A 14820-nucleotide genomic window follows, 5' to 3' on the forward strand; every position below is an offset into this window, starting at 1 on the left:
AACCAATCCAAAATAACTATTTAATCAAACACCCGCTATTAGTTAAACTCTAGAACGATCTGATTAAATCTCAAATGGTTAACTTTTTACTATCATATATTCAATCACGTTTTAAAATATTGATGAGAATATGTAATTAATTGTTTTGACTTCAATTGGAATAGAATGGAAATTGATTTTTTTTATTTTTAAATTGAATTGAAATTAATTTTTTTTTACTTCAAATCAAATCAAATTAAATTTATTTATTTCTATTTTAAACCATATTTGATTGTTTTAATTTAAAATTAAATTAAATCACTATAAGCTAAATAATTATTTTTAAAAAAAATAAATTAAAGTTATATGTAAATCAAATCTAACTAAAAAAATAAATTGGGATAAAAAATTTATTTTTAAAATAAATTAAAATCAAATTAATTTATAAAAATTCAAATCAACTAACAAACAATTGAAACGGTTAATAAAAAAATCAAATTGAAAAATTAAATTAAATTAGTCTATTTAAAATATAGAAACATAATTTTTTAAATTAATATAGAATTTAAATTTTTCATACTTTGGTCATACAATTTTTACACTTATATAATTAGAAGACACTTATATTTTGTATATGGAGATTTTTTTTTAAAGTAAAATTATTAATTGTATTAATAAAATTTCATCAAATAAGGAGGTATATCATCTCAAACAGAGAAACGATCATACAGTCTCTCTAGCCAAAATATGAGCAGTTAGAGTGAAATGACGATAAACTTATCTAACAGAAATATCAGTTTTAAAATCTAATAAAAATTTACAATCATTCAAAATTAAACCCAATTCAGAAATGTCTAAATGTGTAGACCAAAAAGTTTGAATTACCTACAAACAGTCCATAAGAATGCAGTCATTAAAAGGCAAAAATTTCGTCGCAAAGAGCAAACAGTGACGGAGAGCTAAAGTTTCAATAATTACCTGTGTACCATTACCTTCCGAGAAACCAGAAACACCTCGTTGAAATATACTTTCAGAGTTTTTCACAACAAAACCATAGCCAATAAAATTTTAAACTTGAAACAAAACCCTATCAACTTGATAAAACCAACTGAAATTGTCCAAATTTAAAAATAACGAACGAATTTGGGGAGGAATGGATTCAGGATCACAAGTACGGTTGGAGAAATAAAACAAGTTCTTGCCCTGATATAAAGTAGCAGTAGTATTTTCATGCAAAGTACCGGCGCGGTTAGCAGTTTCCTAATTCAAAATATGATGCATGACGTATCAAGAGATTTTTATCTAGGAGAAAATTATATACCAACATATATTTTTTCTAATCCAAAATATGATGTATGACATATCAGGAGATTTTTATCTAGGAAAAAAATTATATACCGACATATATTTTAAAGCGTCAATATATAATCAAAATCCGATAACTCTTATAATTTATGTTGGAAAATATTTATATTTATATAATTTGTAAACACTTGTATATTGCATCGGCAATTTTTATTGCGATATATTGCGGTTTATGTATATAATTTTAATCACAATTAAAATATAAAATAATTATAAAATAAGAAATTAATTTTAAAAAATAATAATCAAGACATTTTACTATTTATTTGTTTAGTACATTAAAGTATTAAAATGATAATTATAATTAGGGGTATTTTCTAGTTATATATGGTGCCTATAAGAATTTAAACATAAAATATTTTTATGTAAATCTCAAATTTCTTATATATTAGTTTTAAAATATAAAACCAACCCTTTTTATGAAGTTATAATGAAATTTTATTAAAAAAATATATTATATATTATACACGTTTTTAAAATTTCTTTTTTTTTTGTAAATGAATAAATCAATTGAAAACAATTAATAGCATACTATTCCATATTATATGTTGACCCTTTAAAAATAATTTTGTAATTCTGTCTTGGTTGCTTTGCTATCCTCTAAAATCTCACAAGTAACTCTGCTACAAATAAAACTTCTTCAACTTTATATTCATGCATTTATGCTCTAGAGCATACTAAATTTGAACTGATGATGAAAGTTATTTATGCACAAAAGAGTACTGCTGATTTGTGAATGTGACCAAATGGGATTAGCATGAGTTTGTTTCCCTTTTCTATATTTGCATAATCCTCATATAGCCATTTCACATTAGTTGTATATGAATTTAGAAAGTTATATGTAATAACTAGCTCAAGAAAATAAATCATTATAAAAATCTATTCGGAATAATAATGAATATGAATAATAAATTTAAATTTGTTATAAATTAATAACAGATTAGTGATGGATTTTGTGTTCTGTTACTAATTTTTATCATTTAGTAACGGAGTAATAAATCTATTATTAAATTTTTTAATAAAATTATTTATAAATTTAATAACTGATTTTAAAATTCTTTATAAATCCATATTAACAAAAAATTAATAATGAATTTCAATCCATTAATAAATTTATTGCTAAATCGATTACTAAATAAATAAATTATTTAAGTAATAAATCAATAAAATAATAACAGATTTAATAATGAAATGCAATCTATTATAAAAATAATAATGGATTTAATATGTTCGAATTTTTTTGAATAAAAAACTAATTTTTATTTATTTAAAATTTCATACTTTCTTTTTAATTTAATATCAGGCATGATTCGCTACTACATCCATTATTAATTCAAAAATTAATAACGAATTTTGTAATTCATTACTAAATTTTAAAGAAAAAATATCACACTTTTATTTTAAAATTTCGTACTTTTGCTTTTTAATTTATTAAAAAAAATTTACAACTGAATTAATTATTAATCTTCGTACTTTTGCTTTTTAATTTATTAAAAAAAATTTACTACTGAATTAATTATTAATCTAAAAATTAGTAACGAAGTAAGAAATTCTTTATTAAAATTTAGAGAATAATACCAACTTTTACTTTTATTTACCTATATATTTTTTTTAAATTTAATAATAAATTCAATTCATTATTAATTCACGAATTTATATATTTATATACCTTATCTTTCTTCATTCATTTTCTTTTTCCTCTTTTCTCTTCGTTACTTTATTTTTCTCTTATTTTTTTAACTCATTATTCACTATATTTTTTTCTTCCATTTCCTTTCATTTTATTCCATTTTTTCTTCAATTTTCTACCATTATTAATCTTTCTTTTATCTCTTAATTTTTATTTCATTTTCTTTATTTTCTCTCATATTACTTTTTTTTCTTTCATTTTCTTCTATTTTATCTTGTACTTTCTATCATTTTCTTTTTTTTTTTTCATTTTCTTTTCTTTCTCTCATATTCTCTAACTTTTTTCTTTGGTTCTTTTTTATTTTATTCTATTTTCTTAATTTCCTCTTCATTTTTCTCTCACTTTCTTCCATTTTGTTTTTTTCCCTCTTTTTTCTTTCCTTTTTCTCATTTTCTTACCATTATTTTAATTTTCTCTTCATTTTTATCATTATTTTCTTCTATTTTTTTCTTATTTTCTCTTTTATATCTCATTTTCTTTCATTCTCTCATTTTTTTATTTTCTTAGATTTTTCTCATGTAATTTTATAATAATTTTCTCATAAAATTAATAAAATTTAAAATATTAAAGTTAATATTTAATGAAAAATATAATAAAAAATTAATAATTTATCATGATTAAATTAATATTTAATATAAAATATAATAAAATAAATTAATAGTTTAATATAATTTTTTATTTTTTAAAAAATTAATAACAAATTTAATAACGAAATATAGTTTCAATATTTTTTTTATTTTTTATTTTATCAAGTAGTAACGGATTTCTATCCATTACTAAATTTAGTAACATATTTAATTTTTATATATTTTTATTTTTTAAATTTTTATCAAATTTATAATGAATTTTGAATTCGTTACTAAATTTCATTATAAATCTGTTACAAAATTAATAACGGATTGATAATCTATTAATGCAATGAGGTTCATAATAATGTATTTTTCATTAATTAGTAATGAAAAAATCTGTTACTAATTCAGAAAAATCTTGCAATGAATTGTACAAAATTAATGAGTATGCAGTGAAAGAATTATCCGTGGGATTAAGGTATTCTCTTTATGATAGATTCTTTCCTATAAGATTTCGGTCAAATAGATAACTTGGCTCCTTACTTTTATACAAGAAGTTAATAAGTTAATCTCTGAGTTTTTAACTTTTGATATCTGATTTTTACCAAAAAAAAAAGTAACTATTCAATTTCTAAAACTTTATAAAATAAAACTATTTAACATCTAAAAATTCTAAAGATATATAACTCATATCTATATATAAGTTTTAAATGGTTATTAATATTGCTGAGATTAGATTAATGACATGGCTGGAATGGAGCTGTGTTGCGATTAGTTAGAACCTACAAAAGAGGAAGCGTGGGGTGGTGGTGGGTGCCAACGGCAGTCATTCCGATGTTCAAGTCAGTATTCTGAAGAATAGAGAGAAAGTAATGGACTACTTAGAGCTTGAGTAGTATTAGAGATAACGTACATTTGTCTCTGTAATTGCTCCCCTTTTATATTGTAAGAAAATGGAGATAAACATATCATTTTCTAAGAATTTGACGATGATATGGATGGCTACTTGATAAGGGACATCGTTAGCTAATAAGTTGGTAATCCCGCAATCTCAAGTGAGACGGGAGTGTGCCTAATAACAATAACTCTATGCCAAGACCCAGTCTATTGAGGCAAGGCGAGCCATGACGATAATCCGGGTGTTAAAGTATCTGAGTCTCCCTTTTCTTAGGCAGGACCGTATTTCTCACTCATCAGATCCTTGCCACGTAACCCCTGTTTTATGGTGACAACTTATAGCTTACTTTGGACGAATGTTATATAACATCAGAGGTCCCCCACTAGTCTTTGTTTATTTAGATTTGAAGAGAACATTCTTTACCGAGGTCTAAGACACGTGGCCTTTGGGGATTGGCTCCTTGCTACCCATATCGCTTCGCGTACTGACCTTTTTTATAGGTGTTGCGATGTTTATTGTGCCGCATTTAATGCCTGTCATCGAAACCACCTTTATAAAGGTCCATCATCTTCTCCAAGCATCTCTTTTGTATTTTTTTGCAAATTCTTTTTTCAAAGGAATTCACTCTTGCAACTCCCTTCTTGCTTCTGTTAAAGTCCTTGCTTGTTTTACGATAACTTTATTATCCTTTTAATATGGATAAGAACACCTCTTTCTCCCCTAGTAGGGCCTTTATTTTTAGTTCCTCCTCTGATGGCCCCATCCGAGTGTCAGCCGCCATTGTTCCATTGAGGGAGACCTCTGAGAATGAGGATGGCTTCCTTGGTGATATCTCGTCTGTTTTCTCGAATAGCAACGTAGATTGTTTGTATGATACCTATTACATTCCTCATGATTCTTTTCAAATTTTTGCTCCCACTCCCCGCGTTCATGCTAACGACTTGATTCCTACAGGCAACACTATTATGGTCTTCAAGGAGCAGTTGAAGGCGGGTCTTTATTACCCTTTAGACCCCTTCTTTGTAGAGGTCTTTTGGTTTTACAAGCTTTCTGTCACTCAACTTCATCCTAACAGCTGAAGAATCTTGGTAGCCTTTCAGCTCGTGTGTTTTAATAATCACATTGAACCTAGCATATCACTTTTCTCCAGCTATACCAACTGGATACTCGTAAGAATGAGAAGTTTTGGTACTTTAGCAGTCGAAAGTACTTGAATATTTTTTATTAGATGCCTTCTTCTTTAAAATGGTGGAAGAATAAGTTTTTTGTCCTCCATCGTACTTTAGGGGGTTTTGGGCGCTTTCAAATTAGTTGGCACTATTGGGTAGAGTTGAAGAAGGATGGAGTCCACTAGAGGAGAGAGGAAGACGAGGCTTTAGCTTCTCTTATGGCAATGGCTAAAGCCTTAAGGAAGATTGGTATCACTCATGTGGTGATGAATGTAGTTTTGTCCTGGCAGAGTCATCTGCAGACAAGTTAGACCTACGCTCCTCTCCTGCCCAGTGCACCCTTACCTTAAGATCGGGGTACTTCTTTGCTCATTCTTTTTATTTTCTGAACTGACTATCTTACTTACTTTTTCTCTTTTTTACAGATATGATCAGGTCAAGTAGATTCGCTGAGGCGGTATGTGCTGCTTGAAAGGGCAAGGCTGTTGCTGCCAGTCCCCCTGCTAAATGTGCTCGCCCTTTGAAGGAGGTGATTATACTTCTCCCTCCCCCTTCTCGAGGAGTTGGCACTCCTTTAGCCTAAATCTTTGGTCTTGAGCGTTGCTGCTACCACCTCAGCCCCTGTGCTCCCTACAGATGCCCCTTCTTCCTCTGTTTATGTGAGCATTGGGGTCGAGTCTTCCTAGCCTGCTGGCAACGTTTGGCCTTGGTGCTAAAAAGGGCACCTTCTCTCCTTGATGACCCTTCTTTAGGTCTCTTGCTAATCTAGAGTACCTTAAGGCTTGCAAATCACTGTCACATAAATGAGATTGAGACAAACAGCTATTTGTTAATGCTATTCATTCTGTGTTGGAGGGTGCCCTTTACACCTATGTGGTCAAGGAGCGTTTTAGAGCATTGAGGTGAGGATTTGGCGCAAATGAGATGCATAGGAAGCTTTTGGCCGAGGAATGCTCAAACTTGAAGGCTCGGGTGGCCAAAGTTGAGGGTACGATAAAGGAGACCTTAGAGTCAGTGGAAAAGCTTCAGGCTGACCTTAACGTGGCTCTTGCCTCAAACATGGGTCTTGAAAATTGGGCTAAAACTACTGAGGATCAAGTGGTTTTGTTGCAACTCTAGGTCTTGGAGCTACAAGCTCAAGCTGAGAAGGCTCGGGTTACCTCCACTAGGGTAATCGAGCTTAAGGCGGAACTCCAGGAGGCAGTAGCCCAAGGCGGGGAGATGTTTATTCAAGGCCATGATTTCATGAAGAGGGAGCTAATGAAGCATTTCCTTTCTAAGGACTTCTCCTGGATAGATGACATCCTCCCGAGGAAGAAAATGAGAGTGGACGGGAGTGTGCTGAAGATACTCCCCTTGAGGATGAGCATGATGAAGATGTACCCCCTGACTGGGTTTCTCCTCTAATAAACGCTGAAAATATCAATGTAACGGAGACTTGGGCGGAGGATGTTGATGACCCTGCCCTTTTGTAATCTTTTCATAATTTTCAATGAGAATGTTGCCTTTATTTTCGTTAGGTGTTTATCATTTTCTGCATACAATATTTTTTTTTTTAGGGAAAAAGGATTGCTCAGGGGGTTAACACCCATTTATGACGCCAAGTCACTGACCCATCTTGAGGCCGTGAAATAAGAAACTTAATGAATTTCCCGAATGGAGCTAACGCCCCGAACATAAGGTAAGGTGGATGCCCATCTTATGGTTATAATTCGTGACTTGATAAAAATTGTCTTGTACCTTGACTCGTGGGACCGACGCCCGAATGGTCTAACGGGAACGCTTTGTGATCTTGTGTAACAGCCCGGAAACCGAACTGCCACCGGCACTAGGATCCAGATCGACTTAAGGTCGCCGGGACCTGTAGTAAGCCTGCTATCCTGTCTGTATACCTGTGAAATCCCATACATGATCGTACATTTACTGTAAAAACATAAAACTTTTCTTTATTCCAAGGCTTAACCTGTGCATGCACTCTCTCTGTGCTCTACCAATCCCTACTAGAGCTCCTCATGGCTCTAGGCGGATCAATCTCATAATGTTAAGCCTGGTTTTGCTCATAAACATACAACAATAAAGCAACATATATAAACTGATCATGTGACGCCACAAAGGGATTACAAGTCTTATAAATCAAGCACCATTCTATACATTGTCCATACACTGTACATATACATTATCTCTATACATATACATGTCCACACTAGCTATTACAAAACTCTGTACTCTTCCTGTACCCTGCTGAGTTCTCTCTGACCTCTGAACCTGCACAACTGGAGTTAGGGGAGAGGGATGAGCTACGATAGCCCAGTGAGTAGAAGAGGCAAATAACAGGTGATAAAACATGCTCTCATGGAATGCAACACATAATCACATAACCTCGGCCGGACGGATCAAAACTCCCTCTATCTCATCTGGGGTACCTAAGTACCATGTGCCTGGTCCCCGTAGGGCTGTTCCAGGTCTTTATATATGTGCCTGGTCCCCGTAGGGCGGTTCCAGGTCTTTCCTCTGAGGGCTAATGAATCCTCACGAAGTCTGTGCCGTCTCACATAAGCAATGTACAAGGAGCAATGCCAAGTACAAGGATAAATGCAATGCATCATCTTTGTGTACACTAATGCACTCACCCTATAGCATATTCATGATGCATGAAGCATGAGAAAATATTCAGTTCTCATATTAAAACATTAAGTTAATTCCACTCACCTGTAGTTCTCTCTGAACTGACTCTGCAGGTTCTGACTCTGGACTCACTGCTGACCTCCCTGATTCCTCTAGTCCGTACCTACACAGGTGGACTCAAATGAGGGACTAAACTCACTCAAGAACATCTCTAAGAAACTCCCCAAAACCCCTCTAAACAAATCTCAAACCATCACATAACACATGCAAAAGAAAGCTGGACAGGGCGCTTTCGGCGGCAGGTTCGGCGGCCGAAACCCCACTCCAGAGACGAAACTCATGCATGTTCGGCGGCACCTTCGGCAGCCGAAGGTCTCGTCCAGAGACGAAACTCACACACTTTCGGCGGCCGAACTCCCTCTTTCGGCGGCCGAAAGTCCCTTTCTAAACCGAAAGCCTAGCTTTCGGGGGCAACCTTTGGCAGCCGAACTGCCTCCACAAAGGGTTCGGCGGCCGAACCTTCCTTCGGCGGCCGAACCTTCCTTCGGCGGCCGAACCTGGTTTTGCCCGAAGGACAGAACCCTGCTCTGTTTCATGCAAACTTTGCCCAAAAACCTACAAACATGCATATCAACTACGCTCAACTAGCATATACCCATAGATATGCACAAAGGGGTCTAAACCTACCCTAAAACCCCAAACAAACATAGCACATAACACTTAAACATGTTTGAACACCACAAATCACCAAAAACCTCACCTAAACCTACACATGCATACTACCCATACAAACTTCATAAAACCTTTCAAAATCATCAAAGAAGCTCAGGATCTTCACTTACCTCTTACACAACTTGAGGATGAAGGATCCTAACGTGGAGATATGAAGAAAAGCTCTTCCAAAGCTCCAAACTTCAAAACTTGCTTCTTTTGCTCAAAACCTTCATAAATCACCAAAACTCTTAAAACTCTTGAAAGATTTGATGAAAATCATGGAAAACATGAAAGTCAACGTAGGAGAGGCTGAAACTCACCTCTGGCTGCAAGTGGAGGAGAAATAACCTCCTTCCACCGACCCTTGGCCCTTTTATAGGTGGCTGGCCAGACCACCTTCGGCAGCCGAACGTGAAGCCGCAACCATGCAATGTTCGGCGGCCGAAAGTTACCTTCGGCGGCCGAACCTTTGCATTTCTCCCTTGTTGCTTTTCTTTCAAAACTCAAGTCTTTTAACCCTTCAAAACATGAAAACCAGTGAAAATGCCTTGAAAAACATATGCATTACCCTTCTCGAGGGTGCCGACACCCGAGATTCCACCGGACTACAGGAATTCCGGTGCCGGACTCGAGCCGGGTATTACATTCTCCCCCCCTTAAGAACATTCGTCCCCGAATGTCCCTAACACAACATAAACACATAGAAAAGGGGAAAAACTAACCTTAAAACAGATATGGGTATTGCTGGAGCATGGACGCTCGAGTCTCCCAAGTGCACTCTTCTAGGTTGTGGTGGTTCCACAGAACTTTCACCATTGGTATCTCCTTGTTTCTCAGCTTTCTGATCTGGGTGTCAAGGATCCGCACTGGCTGCTCTACATAGGTGAGATCACTTAAGATTTCCACCTCAGGTTCATTAAGAACCTTCTCTGGATCTGACACAAACTTTCTCAACATAGAAACATGGAATACCGGGTGAATTCTTTCCAGAGAAGCCGGTAAATCTAGCTTATATGATACAGGCCCGATCTTCTGTAAGATCTCAAAGGGACCAATGTACCGTGGGGCCAGTTTACCCTTCTTTCCAAACCGAACCACTCCCTTCATCGGAGACACCTTAAGCAATACCATATCCCCCTCCTGGAATTCTATCTGCTTCCTACGGATGTCTGCATAGCTTTTCTGTCTGCTTACAGCTGTTCTGATCCTCTCTCTGATGATAGGCACTAACTTGCTGGTTATCTCAACTAACTCTGGCCCTGCAAGAGTTTTCTCTCCTACTTCTTCCCAGCAAACAGGTGTTCGGCACTTCCTCCCATACAAAGCTTCATAAGGAGCCATCCCTATGCTAGCATGATGGCTGTTGTTGTAGGCAAACTCCACCAGAGGTAGATGCTGCCTCCAAGAACCGCCAAAGTCTAACACACACATTCTCAGCATATCTTCAATGGTCTGGATGGTTCTCTCAGACTGACCGTCTGTCTGTGGATGGAAAGCAGTGCTGAAATCCAACCTTGTGCCCATTTCATTTTGCAGACTCCGCCAAAACCTGGAGGTGAACTGAGGTCCTCGATCTGATACGATCGACACTGGAACTCCATGCAACCTTACGATCTCGTCTACATACACCTGCGCCAACTTGTCCACAGAGTAGTTACTCCTAACTGGAATGAAGTGAGCAGATTTAGTGAGTCTATCCACAATCACCCATATGGAGTCTAGTCTGTTAGACGTCGCCGGTAACCCCACTACAAAATCCATCGCTATGTTCTCCCATTTCCATTCTGGAATCGGCAGTGGGTTAAGCATTCCAGCCGGCTTCTGGTGCTCTAGCTTCACCCTTTGACATGTCTCGCAGGCTGACACGAACTGTGCCACTTCTCTCTTCATTGCTAGCCACCAATACACCCTTCTCAGATCTTGATACATCTTGGTGGCTCCCGGGTGAATGCTATATCGCGCATTATGAGCTTCCCTCATAATGTCTGCCTTCAAACTGCTATCATCTGGTACACATAACCTTTTACCGTGCCGAAGAATCCCCGCATCGTCAAATCTGAACTCTGTACTGTTGCCCGACTGAACAGTCCTGGCAATCTTCACTAACTCGGGGTCTTCATGCTGTTTCAGAGCCACTTGCTCTAGAAACACTGGTGTCACTCTCATCTGTGCGAGCAAAGCACCTGTACCAGATAACTGCAATTGTAACCCTTCTTCCACCAGCTTGTAGAAATCCTTCACCACCGGTCTTCTCTCTACTACAATGTGGGATAAACTGCCAAGTGACTTTCGGCTTAAGGCATCAGCTACAACATTAGCCTTGCCCGGATGATACTGGATCTTACAATCGTAATCACTGAGCAATTCTACCCACCGTCTCTGCCTCAAGTTTAACTCTCTCTGACTTAAGATGTGCTGCAGGCTCTTATGATCCGTATAGATCTCACATTTTACCCCATAGAGGTAATGCCTCCACATCTTAAGTGCAAAGATAACAGCTGCCATCTCCAGATCGTGTGTCGGATAGTTCAGCTCGTGCTTCTTCAACTGTCTAGAAGCATAAGCTATCACTTTGTCATTCTGCATCAACACACAACCTAATCCCACGCGGGATGCATCACAGAACACTGTGAAATCTTCATCACTAATCGGCAGAGCTAACACCGGTGCTGAAGTTAACCGTCTCTTCAACTCTGCAAAACTCTCCTCACATTCCTCTGACCACACAAACTTCTGATGTTTTCTAGTCAGTATGGTCATAGGAGCAGCTATCTTCGAAAAGTCCTGAACAAACCTCCGATAGTAGCCTGCCAACCCCAGAAAACTCTTGATCTCGGTCACTGTAGTGGGTGTAGGCCAGTTGGCTACTGCCTCTACCTTTTTGGGATCTACTGCTATACCGTCCTCTGATACAACATGTCCCAAAAAGGAAATGCTCCTTAACCAGAACTCACACTTGGAGAACTTGGCATATAAGCCATGCTCTCTCAAGGTTTGCAGCACTATCCGCAGATGCTGGGCATGGTCCTCTGCATTCCTGGAGTACACCAAGATATCATCAATAAAGATGATCACAAAACGATCCAAGTACTCCCTGAAAACCCTATTCATGAGATCCATGAATGCTGCAGGGGCGTTAGTCAACCCGAACGGCATCACAAGGAACTCATAATGCCCATATCTGGTTCTGAAAGCAGTCTTGGATACATCTCCTTCCCTGATCTTCAACTGGTGGTATCCGGATCTCAGATCTATTTTAGAAAAACAACCTGCTCCTGCCAGCTGGTCGAATAGATCATCGATCCTGGGTAAAGGATACTTGTTTTTGATAGTGACTTTGTTCAACTGTCTGTAGTCGACACAAAGTCTAAGAGGTCCATCCTTCTTTCTGACAAATAATACTGGAGCACCCCAGGGTGAGGTACTCGGGCGGATGAAACCCTTAGCTACCAAATCCTGTAACTGGTCTTTCAATTCTCGCAACTCTGCTGGTGCCATCCTGTAGGGAGGAATAGAGATCGGTCTAGCATTGGGCATCAACTCAATCTCGAACTCTATTTCCCTATCCGGTGGTAGTCCTGGAAGCTCTTCAGGAAACAAATCTGGGAAGTCTCTAACAACGGGTACTGAGGATGGTTCCCTAACCTGACTGTCTAGCTCTCTCACATAAGCTAGGAACCCCTGACACCCCTTCCTTAACATCCTACGAGCCTGGAGGGCTGATATCAAACCCCTAGGTGTCCCTCTCCTGTCTCCTCTAAAGACACACTCTGACCCATCCTGGTCTCTGACACTGACTACCTTGTCTCTACAGTTCAGGGTAGCATCATACGTAGATAACCAGTCCATCCCTAGAATGACATCAAGATCTGTCAACTCTAGAACCACCAGGTCAGCTGGAAGGTATCTACCCTCTATGCCCACTGGACTGAACCGACAGACTGACTCTGCCAAAGATGGATCACATTTGGGTCCACTGACCCATAGAGGACACTCTAACTCAGACACCATCAGACCCAACCTCTCTGCAGCTCTAGAAGAAATGAAAGAGTGAGAAGTACCGGGGTCCATTAAAGCATACACCTCTGAACACCCAATGATGAGTGTAACAGCCCGGAAACCGAACTGTCACCGGCACTAGGATCCAGATCGACTTAAGGTCGCCGGGACCCGTAGTAAGCCTGCTATCCTGTCTGTATACCTGTGAAATCCCATACATGATCATACATTTGTTGTAAAACATAAAACTTTTCTTCATTTCAAGGCTTAACCTGTGCATGCACTCTCTCTGTAATCCCTACTAGAGCTCCTCATGGCCCTAGGCGGATCAAACTCATAATGTTAAGCCTGGTTTTGCTCATAAACATACAACAATAAAGAAACATACATAAACTGATCATGTGACTCCACAAAGGGATTACAAGTCTTACAGTCAAGCACCATTCTATACACTATACATAAACCTTATCTCTTTACATTTACATGTCCACACTAGCTATTACAAGACTCTGAACTCTTCCTGTACCCTGCTGAGTTCTCTCTGACCTCTGAACCTGCACAACTGAAGTTAGGGGAGAGGGATGAGCTACAATAGCCCAGTGAGTAGAATAGGCAAATACAGGTGATAAAACATGCTCTCATGGAATGCAACACATAATCACATAACCTCGGCCGGACGGATCAAAACTCCCTCTATCTCATCTGGGGTACCTAAGTACCATGTGCCTGGTCCCTGTAGGGCTGTTCCAGGTCTTTGTGTATGTGCCTGGTCCCCGTAGGGCTGTTCCAGGTCTTTGTATATGTGCCTGGTCCCCGTAGGGCTGTTCCAGGTCTTTGTATATGTGCCTGGTCCCCGTAGGGCTGTTCCAGGTCTTCCTCTGAGGGCTAATGAATCCTCACGAAGTCCGTGCCGTCTCACATAAGCAATGTACAAGGAGCAATGCCAAGTACAAGGATATATGCAATGCATCATCTTTGTGTACACTAATGCACTCACCCTAAAGCATAGTCATGATGCATGAAGCATGAGAAAATATCAGTTATCATATTAAAACATGAAGTTAAATTCCACTCACCTGAGTTCTCTCTGAACTGACTCTGCAGGTTCTGACTCTGGACTCACTGCTGATGTCCCTGATTCCTCTGGTCCGTACCTACACAGGTGGACTCAAATGAGGGACTAAACTCACTCAAGAACATCTCTACGAAACTCCCCAAAACCCCTCTAAACAAACATAAAACCATCACATAAAACATGCAAAAGAAAGCTGGACAGGGCACTTTCGGCGGCAGGTTCGGCGGCCGAAACCCCACTCCAGAGACGAAACTCATGCATGTTCGGCGGCACCTTCGGCAGCCGAAGGTCTCGTCCAGAGACGAAACTCACACACTTTCGGCGGCCGAACTCCCTCTTTCGGCGGCCGAAAGTCCCTTTCTAAACCGAAAGCCTAGCTTTCGGGGGCAACCTTTGGCAGCCGAACTGCCTCCACAAAGGGTTCGGCGGCCGAACCTTCCTTCGGCGGCCGAACCTGGTTTTGCCCGAAGGGCAGAACCCTGCTCTGTTTCATGCCAACTCTGCCCAAAAACCTACAAACAGGCATATCAACTACTCCCAACTAGCATATACACAGATATATGCACAAAGGGGTCTAAAACTACCCTAAAACCCCAAACAAACAGAGCACATAACACTTCAACATGCTTGAACACCACAAATCACCAAAAACCTCACCTAAACCTAAACATGCATACTACCCATACAAACTTCATAAAACCTTTCAAAATCATCAAAGAAGCTCAGGATCTTCACTT

This window comes from Manihot esculenta, chromosome 2 (assembly GCF_001659605.2).
Source record: "Manihot esculenta cultivar AM560-2 chromosome 2, M.esculenta_v8, whole genome shotgun sequence".
Classification (NCBI taxonomy): Eukaryota; Viridiplantae; Streptophyta; class Magnoliopsida; order Malpighiales; family Euphorbiaceae; genus Manihot; species Manihot esculenta.